Source organism: Euprymna scolopes, chromosome 21 (genome assembly GCF_053919585.1).
Source record: "Euprymna scolopes isolate OS-2025 chromosome 21, ASM5391958v1, whole genome shotgun sequence".
In the NCBI taxonomy this organism is placed as follows: domain Eukaryota; kingdom Metazoa; phylum Mollusca; class Cephalopoda; order Sepiida; family Sepiolidae; genus Euprymna; species Euprymna scolopes.
This window is the reverse complement of record NC_136502.1, coordinates 4,673,249-4,693,176: the sequence shown is the minus strand read 5'-3', so window position 1 is coordinate 4,693,176 and position 19,928 is coordinate 4,673,249. Positions and strand designations below refer to the sequence as shown.

At 34.5% G+C, this 19,928-nt stretch overlaps 1 protein-coding gene across 4 annotated transcripts in view; it reads left to right on the top strand.

Moving 5' to 3' along the window:
- The window catches only part of LOC145241974 (protocadherin gamma-A11-like), a 412,318-nt gene that overhangs the window by 102,889 nt on the left and 289,501 nt on the right, over positions 1-19,928 (top strand). For all 4 annotated transcript variants that reach the window (XM_080104846.1, XM_080104844.1, XM_080104845.1 and 1 more), the window contains exon 2: positions 12,577-12,779. The gene's annotated coding sequence lies outside the window, so the exon portion shown is untranslated. The remainder of the gene's footprint in view (positions 1-12,576; positions 12,780-19,928) is intronic.

Sequence of the window (19,928 nt, the reverse complement as noted above, 5' to 3'; positions counted from 1 at the left end):
GTCATCCATTGTTCAGTGTCCGTGACGAAAGACAAACACAACACTGGTTCATAACAATAGAAATATTTCATTATTCAATGTCAATCAGGAAAGAAATGTGTATTGCCTTAGTTGGTTCGCTCTAGAAACAAAGTAGGTTTTTATTGTCAAAAAAATTCTGGTTTGCTTTTTTCTTTAGTTTCGTATTATTTGGATTCCTCAAACTACTGTTTTCATCTTAAGTATTATTTTCACAACGTTTTGGCCGATGTAGCCATTGTACTCAGGAATCTTTCTATCGAACTCAGGAATCTTTCTTTTGAACTCAAGAATCTGCACAGAATTTTGAATGGAACATTTTTTTTAATCCAGAAGGTAGTATGTTCTTGTTCTGTCAGCCATGACTGGGTAGAAGTTCTAAATAATTTGCAATTTTATTTGGAGTGTCGACAGTACTGAGGATTGAACCTTCAACCTACAGAAGAGTGTAACTAAATGATACAAAATATTTTATCCAACTCTTAAATTTTAAGAAAAGAACCCTTTAATGATATGTTCATCTCTTCTGCATGCCCCAAGGGGCGTACTTAACTACAGATATTTAGTGCCCCTTGGCCCCTTTAGTTTACTGTCAATCTTACGTTATTCTCTACACATGTGGTTCGATCTAAACCTGCCAAGGAACTGCCTACTTTCTCACTTTTTATCTCTTAGCCATGTGACGCCATGCCTGTTTCCAGTGCACAGCAAGTCAAGATGACATTGAGTTCACTCGCTAACGAAAATTGTCAATATTAACATACAACATGTCAACTCTCAATATTTTGTGTAGCCACCATCATTATCCAAAACTGCTTTTACTCTCCTGGGAATGGAGTTTACCAGAGCTTCACATGTAGCCACTAGAGTGCTCTTCCACTCTTCAATTACGACGTCGTGGAGCTGGCGGATATTTGAGATTTTGCGCACCTCCACCTTTTGCTTGAAGATGCCCCAAAGATGTTTTATTGGGTTCAAGTCTTTAGACATGCTTGGTCAGTCCATCACCTTTACCCTCAGCTTCTTCAGTAAAGCATTGGTTGTCTTGGATGTGTATTTTGGATCATTATCATACTTGAACACTGCTCTGCGACCCAGTTTCTGGAGGGAAAGGATGATGCTATGCTGCAGTATTTGACAGTACATGTTGGAGTTCATGTTTCCTTCAATGAAATGTAACTCTCTAATACCTGCAGCATTCATGCAGCCCCAGACCATGACATTCCCACCACCATGCTTGATTGCAGGCATGACACACTTATCTTTGTACTCCTCAAATTGATGTGCATGGCTGTCACCCCAAGAGGAAGCCTTTTCTGAAGGCAATACATAAGAAAGCTCGCAAACAGTTTGCTGAAGACATGTCAACAAAGCCCGTAGATTACTGGAACCATGTCCTATGGTCTGATGAGACGAAATTTGATTTGTTTGGTTCTGATGGCATTAAGCATGTGTGGCGGCGACCAGATGAGGAGTACAAAGATAAGTCTTGCCTGGTTGTAAAATATGCTTAAGTATATTTTAATTTATCCAAATTTTCTATGCATTATTATTGAGTCAATTCTCTATCGATTATTATTATCTAGTAGTGATTTCAAAAGTAACAAAAAAAAAATGGCTTGGTTGCCATCAGCTAGAATCTAGATCAACACATTTAGTTCCCATCTATTTGCATAAATAAAAGTTTAAATTGTGTTCTTTAATCTATCATGCATCAAGCAAGTTCCAGTTTTTTTTTTTTTATTTAATTTAGACTCTTTAGCTTATATTTTTACCGGCTAAAAACCAAATCGAATTTGTTCCACAGGTCCAAATCCTTTATACATCAAGTTTCATGTCTGTAGATTAAACATGGACAAAGGAGTTTTGTAACAACTGTCCCTCAGACAGACAAACTTATATATATATATATATATATATATATATATATATATATATATATATATTAAATGGAGATACGAAAATAGGTAAATATATAAATCTTTAAAAAAATACTTTCGCTTGTTTTCTTTTCCTTATAAGGGAAATGGTTTCTATAATGTTTTATTGTTAAAGTGTTTTTTATTCAATAAGTCTGAAGAAAGGTTGTTCTTGTGAAAAATTTCAAACGACATAATGTTTCGATTTGTCCGAATAATCTTGAAACAATTGTAACTAACGATGAAATACACTATTTGTTGCTATCAACCCATTCTTTGAAGTCTTGGTTTTTGTTAAAACAATATATGAATGCTCAATTATGAAATATGATAATTTTGTAGCTTACAGTTTAAGTCATTTCTTTTTGGCTTAAAATTTATTAAAGTAAAATTCGGAATACTAAAAATAAGACTATATATATATATATATATATATATATATATATATATATATATATATATATATATATATATATATCATATATATATATATATATATATATATATATATATATATATATATATATATATATATATATAAAGGAAAAGTTGAACTTATAGAACCAAAGTAATTTTCAGGATATTTTTAGGGGATAATGAAAAAAAATGATTTTTGCAAAATGTACATATGGATGAAAATTATTAAGTTCTTTCAGATTATAATATTGAAAATTTTGATTATGTTATAAACTTTTATATATATATATATATATATATATATATATATATATATATATCCGAACTGAAGAGTTGGGATACAGTGAAACCGTCTGTATGTGAATGACTATAAATGTCATTTATCTTGGGTTGAGCATATTAAGAAGTAATAAACAAACTGTCACTAGAGTGTAAACAAATAGAGCTTAGGCGTTTGGACAATGTTTGAACATTGTTAATTCATATACCTATCGTAGCAATAACCAAATAGCATAACGGTTAGGAGCACTAAGAGGCCAAGTTTCAAGCCTGGCTTGAGGAAGTTGCTAGTCTAGCTGAAATGAAGAGCTGTGATACAGTAAAACAGTCTATGTAGATATATATTATAAAAATGAAAATATTTAATTTTCTTTGTGTTTTTTTAATTGAAATATGTCTTTGTTAATTTCGGATGAAACCATCCTTCATCAGAGAATGAAAAAGTTCTTTGGGTTTTTTTGTTTGTTTTGTTTTGTTTATTTTTCCTCGCAAATAGAAAAAACGTGTTTCTCCCTCGTGTTGTTGAATCAAAGTTTTGCTAGATTTTCTTGACGCCCGTAGTTCTGTTGGAACTTTCCACTGAGATTTACGGCGTGTGTACGCTGTATTGTTAAAAATTGGAATTTGTAAGCTCTTTTAAGTATCTTTCAAATAAGAATTTAAAAACTTTGAATATATATTTGTCATCCACATACAGTACTGTTTCGTTGTCTCACAACTCATCAGTGCGGCTAGACATATACCTTTCCCCAGCCATGGATGGAACCTACAACCGTCGAGTTTACAGTCGGCTGATCTGAGCATCGGGCAACGAATCAGGGACATAAATATTTCTCCTCGGGTGTGTATTAAATCCACCCCCCGCCTGTCGCTTACAGGACTCAAATCATAAGTTTGTTTACAAGCAAATTAATAGTGGGGTCCGTTTAATTGCTTAAATACGTGTCGGGTGAAAATATATTTACAAAGTGCTCAACCTAAAGAGGGGGGGGCCTTTTATATATATATATATATATATATATATATATATATATATATATATATATATATATATATATAGAGAGAGAGAGAGAGAGAGAGAGAGAGAGCGTACAAAACCTTGTGGTCAGAAATAACTCGTCACCGTCTATAAAAAGTTGGAACAAACCAATGTAGTGTATAAATTCAAATGCTCTATGGGAGAATATAACTTCTAAAATAATACATACACTGGGCATAAAACGACAACGTTGTCCCGGCGAATAACCATGCATCTAAATAATACTAGTGCATATATAAACATTTGATAAAAGAACATAACTCTCTCCCTCCAATATTAGAAAGATCCTCATTGACAACATAAAAATTATACAACATAAAAATATTATTAAAAAATTGCAAATTCTTGAAGCATCATATATTAGAACCCTTCAACCCACTATAAATTATATTGCATTCGAGAAAAGCAGTAGCGTTCTAAAATGTCTTCCGTGGTTCGTAATGGACGGACTTTGTTAACAGTGTTCACGAACTTGATTTTAATACTCGAATTTTGAATCAACCTTTATTTTGAATCGACTTTTCATCGACTCTATATATTTTAACTTATCGTCATTTACTGCATATTTTAGTTTTCATTTTTAATTCTCACTTTCACTCATTCGCACTTTTACTTCAACACCTGATGATGATTCGTGGACGAATCGAAAGCGCTCGTGACAGCAACAATTATGGAACTTTTATTAATATTTTTGATTTGGATACAAAAAAGATTATACGGAAATTCGAAAAATTAAAAAAAAAGAATCATAAAGCAAAGTGTCTCCATTGAATTTAATAATATTTGCTTGACTATATATATATATATATATATATATATATATATATATATATATATATATATATATATGTATATAGTGGTAAGTTATAAAATATATATGGCAATTAAGCTACACAGAATATATCTTTCAAACGCGAATATATGGTTAAGCTGCAGTTTTAGTCATTTAGAACTGCTTCAAAGCTTCACCGCTCACTCATTTTTCGGCCAAATTTATAACAATTTATAGATCACGTTCTCAGCTATATTGTGAAAAAAAATGTTCAATTTTTGTTCAGTAAACCAAAAGTTATGATGAATTTTCTGGTGTTCACAATAGTAAAAATATGTAAGGAGGTGAGCGACGCTTTTTATGACTGGTTTACATAGCAACCACGTCGCTTCAGCGACTACTGTTGCTACCAATTCACTGCTGTTGTGGAAAGAGAAGTAACAAGTGAAACAGAGAGAATGAAAGCATGAAAGGGAGATAATTGGAGTATTTTATTGAAAGCAGACGATTGCCGTACATTGTTATTACATGTGTTCATGAGGGGGGGGGGAATAAAATAAGACTGAAATTAAACAAAGAACAAGTCAATTTATTGACATTTGTTCAATCTCTTTGTTGTTATAAAACTTTGTGAGATTTGTCAAAGTTATTAAATTTGTGAAATTTGTCAAAGTTATTAAATTTGTGAGATTTGTCAAAGTTATTAAATTTGTGAGATTTGTCAAAGTTATTAAATTTGTGAAATTTGTCAGAGTTATTAAATTTGTGAAATTTGTCAAAGTTATTAAATTTGTGAAATTTGTGAAAAATTTCAAGCATATTTGTTCTCATTTTTATTTCGTTCCATCGTTTAAAATTGCATTTTCAGTGATATACATATTAAATGAACGGATGTTTAGCAAATCAGTGCCTGTTTTTTTCTTCTTCCCTCGTTCTACTTCCCTAAATTGATAATTCTTCCAAACCACCTGCTCTGAAAGATTGCTGACCTTAATGTAGCACCTGCCTTCGAACAGGTAATCTTTTCGAAAAACTCTGAATATGAACAGTTAACATGCAATGTAACGCCAGCTGCAAGTTGGTAAATGGTAGCAAATAAAGAGAAGGTTGAAGGATGAGAGATGAAGAATACAAAGCCGTGATTGGTAGAACATGATTATATGTTATAGTTAGGGAGAGGGGATCTTGGAAAAAGTCCAACATGAATTGGAACAAATACATTGTGGACATTGTCAAGACTGTTGCAAAGACGGTGGGCTCCCTCTACTGTGCTAGAAAATTACATCTGAAAATATCCTATACTTCTACAAAGTCACCAGGCTAGTGCATCTACCATAGTCTCCCGCTCTTAGACGGGATCCAAAAAACTGCCTCCGACCTAATAGGCCTTGCACAATCTGCCAAGCACCAACATCTGTTCCATCACTGCAATGCTGCATCCTCATGCCTATTTTACAAGTCCTTTAATGGAATATGCTAGGATGAAATAGCAGTTATGTCCCCTCGATACGTATACTGCGTACTAATCTGTCAAACAGCAAAATCACACACTTTTAGCGTTGAGGTCCCTAGATGCATAAAAATGAGGTAAAAGTTTTCTGTTCAGAAAATTAATCTTACTCGTCCTGGGACGGGTATTCTTTTAATAAGTCTATAAATATCTGAAGACATTAAGAACTGGAAACATAAAATATTTTGACTATAAAGATTAGATATGATAACTGCTAGACTTTGGAATTCCCTCCATGATCCTTGCTTCCCTGACTGTACTGACATACAGAAGTTCAAGTGTAATGAGAACAGACATCTTGCTGCTCGACTCCCTACATAGTATCTCTGCAAATTTTGTTCCAAATAGTAGCCCTTACATCTAGCTGGCAGTGTGCCTTGTTTGGGGTGAAAAAGCAATTAAAAAAAAAATTTAATATATATTTAAAAAAAAAAACAACGATGAATACAAACCAATGGCTTACCTTTCTTCCAAATGAGCTGTATGTACTAATACTGAGACGATTAATCAGAATTGGAACCGGGTATCAGAAAAAATTTGAACTTTTGAATTGAAAGCCATGTTTGATTTCAGAAGAGTTTCCGATGGGCATTTGTTTTGTACATGTCCTGGAGATGAAGCATTTCCAGTGGGTAGTTGTTCTGTATAAGCCTTGGACTTTAAAAATTTTGCAGACAAAGAGCAAAGATCTTTCTAGTGTTGACATACGTGCAAGAAAGATTCAATATTTTTATGGAGCAATTCTGGTTTCTGATTGGTTACTGGCACAACAGGCATCCATTTGATTGGTCATTTCCTATTGCTAGTGTGTACAAGTAGAATTTTTCAACTTTCTTTAATCATACTCTAATATACATCAAAACTATTGCAACATAACCACTGCAGGAACATGTTTTAGCAGTGATTGTAAATAATAAGCATAAAAGTTGTGCATAGAAAGTGTTTTCTTATTTTCCTTTAATGTCAGAAGTTATACGGGAAAAAGAGATAAAGTCATCCCCAGGACAAGTACATTCTAAGATGAGGTACAAGATGTGGCAGCTGGGGAAGTGCCGCTTTCCCGTCTTAACAGAGTATAAAACTGACTTCAAAATCTAGTGGGCGAATATCCATTTTTCCTCCCTGCTACTTCTTTCTCACAGAAGCAATGTTGCTAATTTTTCTCTACTCTATCATTATTTTCATAGCAGGTGCTCGACTGAGCTTCAGTCTATAATTTCCCCCTTCTGTAAAACATTCACAACTCGTCTTGATACAATAACTATCAATAGTACCCCTTTCTCTTTTTGCCTAAACCTAAACGAAATGTCCCTGAGCAAAGTCTCTTTTCTAGAAATGCCCATCTGTGGAACACAATAGTGATGAGCTGCTTCTCAGCTGACTACAACATGGCCGTTTTCAAGTTCAATGTAAACAAATTCTTGTTGGGCCGCCCTTTTAAATAATCAAATTCCATCTAATCACTACCATCATAAGCAATCATCATGATGTTGTCTCACTCATCCACCTGGCATTTATTTAACCATTATCCTTGAGTGGATTTTGGTCCTTGATAAGTAGTGACACTCTACTAAAAATATACTAGCAATTAAAATAAGAATTTAAAAAACGAGGGCGACATTTTGATCTATTATATAACGTCAATATATGAACTCTTCCTGGCATTAATAAATCGGCATCTCCAATCAGAAGCTGTGCACCCTGTTTTCTAGAATATATATTCCATAATTTATGATAAGTTAAAGAGTTTAGGATCTTACTGCAAACACACTTATTGTCATTTGTTTTAATATTCCCTTATTTTTTTATTTCAATAAATATTCGATTAATAGTAAAAATAATACAATTTAATGTTTACTTAGCAAAGTTACATATAGGCGAGAAACACACACAGTAGATCTTATTTATCATTATACTAAATAAATCAGTTGATTATTATACTAAATAAATCAGTTAAAGATTATACTAAATAAATCAGTCAATTATTATACTAAATAAATCAGTTAATTATTATACTAAATAAATCAGTTAATTATTATACTAAATAAATCAGTTAATTATTATGATAAATAAATCAGTTAATCATTATACTAAATAAATCAGTTAATTATTATACTAAATAAATCAGTTAATTATTATACTAAATAAATGAGTTAATCGACATTTGTTTCCTTAAGACTTTTTGGTCCCTCGACAAAAGGAGGGTGGACCTGTAAATTCACCCTTGTCCGTTTGTCCATTCGCACTTTTCTCAATATGTGGTGTGGATAGGTGGGGACATACTCTATTACGGGTTTCCTTTCTTGGACTGAAGTCCGATGCTGACGGGGTGGATTCTTTTTATGTTTGTTAGAAACTGCTCTAACAGTATGTGTCGATGCAGTTAGATGAAGTTTGTGCCTTCTTCATTTTAATAAGCAAATGGGCCATACTTTTTAGTGGCATCCTTTGCCCGTTTGCAAGAGTAACTGTTAACTTAGAATCCCTTAACTCTCCTTCATTTTTATCTCCTCAAAAACTGATGTTTTGAGGACCAAGACTTCCGATCCTGGTCACGGCACCAATATGGTACTATCGTTTCCCAGGGAGAGTTACTTGGTTGAGGAATCAGCTCCCCGAGGGGGGGATAAACGATATCCCAACGATAAAGACATGGTTAGAAGTCTTAGAAACGGCCCCATGATGACATGACAATGGGCCAGTCATTAGAGTCTGCGTATCAAGAGGAAAACATACCTGAGATATTGGATGTAAGTGTGTGGCTCCTTCATTCTCTCAAGATCACTCTGGTGGCATTCTGGCTGGAACCTTATTCCTTCTTCTTCAGGGCCGTTTCATTTGACTTAAGACATTCATGGCAGACACAAAAAGAAAACACACAACACGACACAATCGCAATATATATGAAATATAATCAACTATTTATTTTGTAAAATCTATACAACATATATTACAATATTTTTACATAGAATTTGCAATTACTTTTCACCGTTACTTAAACTAACTAACCTTAACTAGTGTTGAGGGGGAGTGAGTGACTCCCCTCTTTTTGCCTGGACAGCATGAGGTGAGCACGCATATTTCTGTCCCTCATAAATGAAGGAGAGTAGTTAGTTTAAGTAACGGTGAAAAGCAATTGCAAATTCTATGTAAAAATATTGGAAGCAACGGAAGACATGGAACTACTCAACCAAATGAAGATAAAGGCAATAGGTAAATATGATAGCTACAAATATTTGGGAGTTCTCGACGCAGACACCATCAGAAATGAAACAGAAAATTGGAAAGGAATTCTTAACAAGAACGAGAAAACTCATTGAAACTAAACTATGTAGTAGAAACTCAATTAATGGTATAAATACAGAGGCAGTCACTAGTAAGATACTTTGAACCGTTTATAGGTTAGACCAAAGAAGAACTGAGGCATCTCGACAAGAAAATCAGTAAACTGATCACTATGAAAAATGCCCTACACTCAAAAGATGATGCTGGCTAACTCTACGTGAAAAGGAAAGACGGAGGAAGAGGACTGGTTTGTATAGAAGAGCGAGTAAATGATAGAAAATACATAATACAGAAAACCGAAAGAATAATTACTGCAGCAAGAGACACTGAAAAAATGAATAAAACAGAAAACAGAAAGACAAGGACTAAGACGAAAACATAAAAATGGGAAGAGAACCAGCTACATAGATGATTTATAAGGATGACAAAAGATGAGATTAACGATAACACTTGGACTTGTTTACAAAAAGGACACCTAAATAGTGAAAGTGAATCACTAATAAGAGTCGTACAAGATAGCACAATTAGAACCACCCAAATCAAAGCAAAGACTGACAAGACACACGAAAACAGCAAATACAGACTCTGTGGACAAAGAGACAAAACAATAAATCACATAATGAGTGAATGTTGCAAACTATCCAAAAAGAATATAAAAATAGACACGATCAAGTAGGGAACAAAGTAAACTGGAAATTCTGCAGACGACTGCATCTTGAATACCCAGACAAATGGACAAGCACAAACCAGCAGCAGTGCTTAAAAATGAAAGTCACAAAATCCTATACAAATTGATAAACCCATCCAAGCAAGAAACCAGATTTCATAGTAGTTAACAAGATGGAAAAGTCCTGTCGGATTGTAGATTTTGCCGTTCCAGCAGACCATAGAGTGAAGATCAAGGAGACAGAGAAACTGAGAAAATACATGGAACTGGCCAAAAAGCACAAAGGGATATGGAAACTGAAGGAAATTAACACCAATAATAGTAGAAGCGTTAGGAACAATACCGAAAAACTTAGAAAAAAGAATGGAAGAGATTGGAATCTGAGAAGATACGATGGATAACAATAATGAAAACGGCTGAAATATTAAGGAAAATCCTTGAATGCGGAAACTAATACATATGATCCACTGGTGCTAGCTGAAGATATAGAAACTGCTACAGAGGTGAAACACAGGGAAACATCACATGAAATCATGAAAACTGAAACTGTTGAATTATAAGATAACTTGCCTTCCACCCCCACTTTTTTTATTTCTCATGTCACCATAAACTGGTGCCACACCAAATAAGTGGGGAGGGTTAAGGAGAATGGAAAGACTAAGGTGAGAAAGCACTAACCAGACGTTTACTGGATGAGTGCAAAGAGGATTGGAATCTTGGAGAAGCTTATTGCCACTCAAATTCCAGTGAAAACCAATGATCGTAATCAACGATAAATCAATGGTAAACAGCTATTGCGATAAGGCAAACTAATTTGCAAAGATTACCGAAAAAGGTGGTGAGTACTAGAAATCTGGGGAGACTTGTTGTCACTCAGACAACAGGAAACACTATAGGTTGTTTTCAAAGAGAATTCTTTTGACAATGACTTGTGTGAAAACTCCTAGTGAGTAATAATAATGATGATGATGATGATGATGATGATGATGATGGTGATGATGATGATGATGCAAAGGTGGTAGTATATTAATGCCGACTGGATCTGTTCTCAAAGTTTCTTCATTTTCTCTTTTTTTTTTAAACATTTTCTGCTTTATGTAATTAACTCTCAAATCGATAAAAATTACTTTTAATAATTAAACTAAATTGATATTTGTTTGTTGCATAACTATATCTTTTCAAAATTATGTCGGATGGTAAGTCCTCCGCATTTTTTAATCTGAAAAAGTTGATTTCCACTCATATTGCTAGCACTTCCCATCAATATCGTTCTCCATGTTTTGGTCAAAGTCTGCTCTTTTCTGTCAAATCTCTAGGGCCTTACCTCCTTATTTTTTTATCATCACTATTTGGTTGAATTTTATTTCTCTGTTGTATGACATTGAGACACGCTTTACATATCCAAGACACGAGAGAGACTCCGTACTTTGTACCCCTTTGATATATATATACCCCTTACAACCCCGTTTTGCAACAAAATCACACTCCTTTACTCTAGAGGTCCGAGATGCTGGATAGTTTTCTATTCTAATAGTTTCTTCCTCAGACTGGTAGACTTTGGAATTCCTTCCCTGCTTTCTGCTTCTCTGACTGTACTAACATGCAGAAGTTTAAATGTAATGTAAACAAACATTTTGCTGATCATATGGCCACAATCCAAATAGTAGCCTCTTACGTTCAGGTTTCCCTGGGGTGAAAAAGAGTAAAAATAAATTAAATTTGATGAGATAAGGTGAGCATGATTACAAGAGAGTGTGATATATATAGTTTTATTGCATTTCCACCCCAAACAAGGTACATTACAATTGAACTTTTGCATATCAGAACCGTCAGGGACATAGGGAGCCAGAAGAGATTTCCAAAGTCTAGTAGTCTGAAGGAAGAAACTATTAGAATAGAAGGCTTTTTGGCATCTGGGGATCTCTACTGTGTAGGGGTAGAAGTTTGCTGTTTGTCAGGTTTGTCGGGAGAATTGTTGTTGAGGGGATACAAGGGCTTGTAGTTTGTCAGAACATCCACCATTAAAATACTTGTAAAACAGGCAGAGGGATGCAACATTTCGGCGATGGGACAGAGGTTGAAGCCTAGCTTACAGTTCGGGACCTATTAGGTTAGTGATTATTCTCTTCGTCGTGTCCAGCTGAGAAATTAGTTTGGTTTGATTGGGTTGGTTTTTTTTATCCTTTTGGGATCATTTAATTTTCTTTTTTTTAAATTTTTTTTATTGCGTTTTCCCCCCAAATAAAGCACAGTGCGACTTGAATGTAAGAGGCAACTATTTAGGACTGAATTTGCAGGGATACTATGTGGGGAGTTAAGCAGCAAGATGTCTGTTCAAATCACACTTGAAGAGAAAGAAAGGCATTATTCTCAAAAAAAAAAAGACATAACTGAAAACATTACTCTTTGCTATTGGTAATCTTCTATACCTTCAACACGATTGACCCTTGGCCATTGCCTTCTAGTATCTATTTGGAAGAAAATAAAAAGAAAAAAGGTTTTGATTTTTGAAAAACCAGATTGAATCATACATTGAGGAACTTGTAGGTATTAAGGACTAGACATGACCAACCGAGTGACTAAAGTAATGGAACGTATTAATGTTGTTAAATTATTTTCCAAATATGTCATCTCAATACATTTAAACTTTTTCCCTTTTTTCTTTTGCAGTAATCGCCAAATGTAAAATTGTGCTGTATAAGATGAAGATACAATGGCCAAGATCAGAGGTCAAACGCGTGGCATTTGTGTGAATGTCCTTTCTAGACAACAGTGAACAAGAACAAACCTTAATGTTCTTCCCGCATCATAGCTCAGCGGTTAAAGCAGTGGACTGGAGTCTGCAGGATACAGGGTTCAAATCCTAGGGCTGGGTAAGTGGAGCATATTTTACTTTTGAAAATTAAAAATATGTAATTTAACCATATATATATATATATATATATATATATATATATATATATAACTACTTCATTTACTCACATAAAATTAATATACGAAAGTATAGATTTATGCGTAAACTTTAAGTATTTATTTCAAAAGTGCTCAATACGTAGGTAGAGTTAGTTAGTAATTTATAAAATATATATGGCGATTAAGTTACACTGAATATTCTGCGTTTCATCCACTATAGGATTCGTCAGGCTTATGCGTCAGGCTTATATATATATATATATATATATATATATATATATATATATATATATATATATATATATAGTGTATCACAAAAGTGAGTACACTCCGCACATTTCTTCAAATATATTTAAGTATATTTTTTCATAGGGCAACACTAAAAAATGATTTTTTAACACAATGAAAAGTAGTCTGTCTACAGCATATATAACAGATTTAAATGAACTCTGTTATATATATTGTCAATATATATATATATATATATATATATATATATATTGACAATATATATATATATATATATAATATGAATCAATAAACCGACAATATAAAAATATATACTAATGCATATTTTATTTTTTTATTTTTTTCCATTTTCACCCCAAACAAGGCACAATGCCACTTTGATGTAGGGGGCTACTATCGGGGACATAAGTTGCAGGGATACTATGTAGGGAGTTGAGCAGCAAGATGTCTGTTCACATTACACTTGAACTTCTGCATGTCAGTACAGTTGAGAAAACAGGGACCCAGAAGAGAGTTCCAGAGTTTAGCAGTTCTGGGGAAGAAACTATTAGAGTAGAAGGCTTTCTTACATCTAGGGATCTCCAGTGTGTAGGGGTGGGATTTTGCTAATTGTCAGGTTTGTTGAGGGTATTTACATTGATGGCGTTAAAGGGATTGTAGTTCGTCAGAGCATTCACAATTAAAATACTCGTAGAACAGGCAAAGGGATGCAACAGTTTTGAGTCGAGAATTTAGGGGAATTTCTACCAATATCACAGTCTGATCAACGTTCCCAAGTGGGCTATGGACATTTGTTATACAATCTAGAAGTGAGGAATGTTGATCTTGCTGATCTGGGAAACGTGTCAGAAATGTAACCGTCTGTGATAGGGAATGAGATATAGAGAAGCTATGTGTTATGCTACCAGTTACGTCTGTGTAAGTAGGAGAAATCATGCAACATCATCTAAGTTAGTTCTAATCCTGCGGATATTCATAAATGTAAGCCTCAAAAGAGGAGGCAAATTGGTTTTGTTTGAGCCTAAGCCTGGTTTAATCATAATTTTTGATTGAACTGCCATTTTATTTTATTTAAAAGTTTCAGTTTTAGGGTGAGAGGTGTTGGTCAAAGTGGTTGTGCCAGATACCAAACATGCAACACAAGTAAACCATTAGCTGACTCTTCATCTACAGGAGTGTGGCCGCAGAAAAGGCCACCGGAAATGGGTGCAGAGTCCATTGCTATGTGCGACATGGCACTATAATCATCCCGATATTATGCAACTGATGATGGAGCAGCCGCTCCAAGCGCTACTAAAAAGTTAGGGCCCCTGTACTGTCAGTTGGAAACAGCAGCCAGAAACTGTCAATCCGGTACCCTCAACCCATCAAACAAAAATCAACCCAATCCAATTGCATAGGCGTATATGGCACTCAAGAACCGTAAAATGCCCAGTTTTAGGGAATTGGATGAAGTGGGGACAGGGAACGGCATTCATTACCCTAGTCAGGAAACAAGATCGACTACTGGGTGTTTCTGTGGTTTCCCTGTGATCACACCTCTGCATCTGGCAAAGAAGGACTATGAAAGCTGGGCGATGGCCTTATTCGTTTATACAATATGGATGTTACATCAAATAGGGGTGTAGGATAAGTAAAACTTTTCATACCATGGTATTTCGAAGCCTAATGCTTCTCATCAGAAGAGGAAAGTAGATGCTAGGTAACATATTAGGGATAGATCCACTGTAGTTCTTCCATACAACGTGTAGCAATGGTTACATTAGGAACAAAATAGTTGGGTGTGAGAGGAAAAGGATAATATACCGAAACTGTTGGGAGAGGGAAATGCTGCGTGCCCGTCAAACTAAGAAGCGATTTATTGAAATTAAAGAAAATAGAAAAAAGTAATCTTTTTTTGAACTTTTATAATAAAAATGTTTATGAAACGAGGTTTGGGTTTGTTTTACAATCTCCAGAGATGCAAAAAAGTTGTCAAAAATTCAAAAAATTTAATAAATAAATGTTATCAAAGGCAAGATAAGTTACTCCTCTGTCTATCCGAAAAAACATTTTAGTGTTTTTATTGACTTTAAAATGTTTTATCAGTTCGAAAAACATGTAATGTCAAGCGATAGCTACGAACAAGAAAAATGTTGACGAGCTGACACCTAAGTATGTGAAGGTTTGATAATAACTTAAAAATATAAAATTATACAAAGTACTATCAGAAACCCGCCAAAGCTAACATATATTGAGTGGGTTTCTAACAGTGTATGATTTTAAGAAAAGCCTGATTTGAAAAAAAATTAATTATTTTTTGTGTGCAATCATTTATATCAGTGCGAAACAGTCCACGGATGACGTCCTACAAACACAAATTTGGAATAGGGGCGTCAGCTGAGGAAGGTTGTTCATACCTTTTGCATTACCATGTAATTGTATTCAATATAACTGATTCGATTAGAAATCGGCTTAACCGATTCCATAGTCTTTTTTCTGTATCCATTAGACATTACTCCAAAGTCAACAGTTACCGTTAGGCAAGAAACATATGGTCCTCTATATTCGGCACTCTAAATCTAGCTTTATTTATTTATTTATTTATTTTGTCGGATGAGGATAGCAGTTAGCATCAACGAGTCTGGTTGTAAGTTACAATATGGTTCCCATCTCCTCCTCCTCCTCCTGCTCCCCAGCCAAGTCGCGTAATTCTCGAACGATCCTTGGGATTATCCAAGGAGAGTTTTGCATTAGCCTTGTATGTAAAGTTGCACAGAAAAATCAGTGGGGAATAAAAATCCCGCAAACCACCACCACCACCACCACTACCATCATCATGACTATAATCAATCATCTTGGAGAGGACGAAGCCGTCTCTCTTTTCCCTTTTTCTGCGGAGCTCGCTTTTTGTACGCTACTAACTCCGTGCTTATAGCAACGACTTGGATCCATTCGGATCGACGCCGACTCTGCTTCCACTGTACACGACTCGTGATTGTATGCAGAGAAAGAGAGAGAGAGAGAGAGAGAGAGAGAGAGAGAGAGAGAGAGAGAGAGAGAGAGAGAGAGAGAGAATAAAAAGAGAAGAAAAGAGACACATTTAAAAAGAGAGGGAGAGAGCGGGAGATGAGGGTAGTGGGGATGGAAGGAGAGGGAGAGAGTCGCCATAGTATTTTCGCGGCTGACGGCTGAGTGTGTGTGTGCGCGCGCACGAGTCTCCTTCTTGGAAACGGCTTTGTTTGCAAGATGAGGAAAAGAGAAATAAACGGTGGGAGGCGGGGGTCGGTAATAGTAGGTAGGGTAGGGGGGCTTGTGGCAGGATGGTGAGATGAAGCTGAAGCTGAGCCGTGTGAGGAGAGATAATGAGAAGGAGAGTAAAATTTGTCAAAAAGAAAGGAAGGGCAGTCACCTGCTATAAAATGGATCCAGAGAGAGAGAGAGAGAGAGAGAGAGAGAGAGAGAGAGAGAGAGAGAGAGAGAGAGAGAGAGAGAGAGAGTCACCTGCTATAACAATAATCCATAAATTGGGAAAAAAATGCAAACTAATAAGGGAAAGAGGACGAAAGGAGGGAAATACACGGAGAGAGAGAGAGAGAGAGAGAAAGAGAAAGAGAGAGATAGGATGATTAAAAAAAAAGAATGAAATAGAGACAAATAATGGAAAGATGGAAGAAATTCTTTAAAAAAATTAAAAAATTAAACTAATCACGCGTTTATCTATCATTAGCCGAGCTTTCGACTTGCATAAATCATCAGGATAATAGGCAACCGGTATGATATGACGACTGGTAAATACTTTTTTTTTTTCAAGTATAGACGTTAATTAAAAAAAAACAAACGAATTTACAAAATAACGGTTGAAGTAAGAACATCCTCGCATTTCGTTTATTTTTATTTATTATTTTTTATTTATCATTTTTATTTATTTATTTATTGTTTTTTATTTATTATTTTTTATTTATTATTGTTATTTATTATTTATTATTTTTATTTATTATTTTTTATTTATCATTTTTATTATTATTTTTATTTATTATTTTTATTTATTATTTTATTACTTTTTTATTTATCATTTTTATTTATTTATTTATTGTTTTTTATTTATTATTTTTTATTTATTATTTTTTATTTATTATTGTTATTTATTATTTATTATTTTTATTTATTATTTTTTATTTATCATTTTTATTATTATTTTTATTTATTATTTTTATTTATTATTTTATTACTTTTTTATTTATTATTTTTATTTATTATTTTATTTATCATTTTTATTTATTTTTATTATTATTTTTTTTTATTATTTTTATTTATTATTTTTATTTATTATTTTATTACTTTTTTATTTATTTTTTTATTTATTATTATGCCATCAGTTAGAATCGAAAATAAAATATTTAGCACTCTAACCACATTCCCTACCATTTCAGCTATAAACAGTTAGGTAAGAAAGATTTTTTAAATAAACCACTTCAAGCTATGATTGAATTTGCACATGCGCAAAAGTAACAGAAATATGTTGGCAAGCTGAAATGAACATTTTGCATTTCAACTTACTGACATATGAGGTGCCTTTCCAGACATTTTTTTATACTGGAACTTTTATTGGTAGTACACACATGAAACTCTAGTCTCCTTCGAAGTAATCTCCTCTGGCTGCAATACACTTGTACCCTTCCAACAAGTTCTGTAAGGCCTCATTGGAAGTCCTCTTGTGTGAGCATGTTAGATCACCAAAGTTAAACAAAATTGAGCCTGGTCAGTACCAGATGGGTGATCATTTTGGGAATACCATGTGCTGTATGTAGGGGACATCGATGCCTCCCTGCAAGAGTTGCAAAAACCTAATGTCGTCATTTCCCTTAATAGGGGCCTTGTTCTAACCAAGTCTGTCAACCTACTCCACAAATCCTAAAATTCCATCACAAAAAGTTGTAGCATAGTGAAGGACACATAATGATAATGGAGCCGAGACATATAACAGACATCATATAATGGGTTACACCGCAACGACAATGATCCAATTATTGGGGAGTTCATTTATATGATAGAAGGGATATAGATGTGAAGAGAGATGCGTGTTTGAACAGTTCTTTAAACACAGAGGGCATTCATTATTGAAGAGAGGGATACAGACAACATCTTGGAAGGGGTTTCATATTAAGTTCATAATACAAGATGGTGAAGAAAAAACACATTACCTTGCGGTTGATTTTAAATGAAGACAAAACACATTACCTTGCGGTTGATTTTAAATGAAGACAAAACACATTACCTTGCAGTTGATTTTAAATGAAGACAAAGGTTTACATAACAATATGAAGACATTTATTTCCAGCTGGAGATGAGAATGATGAAATTCGATTCCGCATTTGATTTCTACATTTTGTCTTCTCCTCTTTCCTTCGCTTTCTGAAGGAGCTCAGGCTAACTCTCTCTCCTCTCTCAACTCAAACTCTCTCAACTCTAACTGATTTCGAACCCTTACTTAACTGTATATATTGGATCTATATTTCTTTGTGACGTCAGAACATGGGCAACATGTGAATGTTTTTGCACGTGGATATTGCATCTGCTTCCAACACGTGTTCTGGCATGGTCTCATTCTACCTGCTTTGACCTAATTTTGTTGTATAGTTGTTTATACTATAATGGACAATTCACTACATTTCTGGAATCGCATCTAAATAGCAATATGTATTCTTTTTAACTTTTGATCATTACGTTTGATTCCAACATTCTCCTTTAATAAATATTATTTCCAATCCTAATTTCTCTAAATACTGGGAGCTGTCCCCTCCATTATACAACAAAGTCTCCAGAAAGAATAAACAATTAAATCCCAGACTCTAATTTCCAATGTAGACCCCCACTACCATATATCCTTCCCAACATGAGGGGTCTACGTTCCAACCTTCCAGAGGTTGAAATCCAATTACAGGAGACTAAACCAGACCTATTATTCAGAAGTGAAACTGGCATTGGACCGACTATTTCTCTAAATGAGTTCATAATTAAAGGATACTCTAATTTTACATCCAAATCTGACTCCCAAGGTAGTCATTTGCATGGAATATGTGCTTACATTAGAGATGGCTTTCCTTGTAGTAGGGTCATCTCCAGAGAAAACCCAAAATTTCCCTATATATGCTTTCTGATTGCACTTGCTCACACTACTGCAGTTATATTTGCCCTTTACCACCTGTATAACAGTGGAGTTACTATCTTTAAGAGCATATCTGAGAAAATTGACCACATTATGTCTACAAATCTTTTGGCTAACAATCATGTCTGTGGAGACTTCAATGTTTACAACGTGGAATGATTAGCCCACTCAAACAAGACAAATGATGAGAGGGGGGAGTCTGTCATACTTTCTCCATTGTTTATGATCTAACTCAGATTGTTCACGAACCTACCCGTATGCCCGACACTGATGGTTAGTATGCAAGTCCCCTAGACCTTTTTCTCACAACTTGCCCTGAGCTATGTTCAGCTTCCATTCTGTCACCACTGAGATCTTCTGACCATTCAGTTGTCTCAGTTAAGATAAAACAAAATGTAATAAGTCCTCTAACATACATCTCCATCATACATTATATCGATACTCTATGGATGACTGGGATAGCTTTCGTACATTTATATCAGATCTACCTCTGTATTCCATGTTTGAAAAGAATGTGTCCCCCATATCATCAGACCTGACGGAATGGTTAATTGTAGGTATAGATTGCTTTATATTCCCAAAAAATTCCAGCAAAAACTTAACAGCCTCTCCATTGAGTACAGAAATCACTATTTCCATTGTTCCCAACATGATAGATGTACTGCGACTAAAGCCGCCTTCATGACTGCCAGCAACCACTGTAAAATAAAGA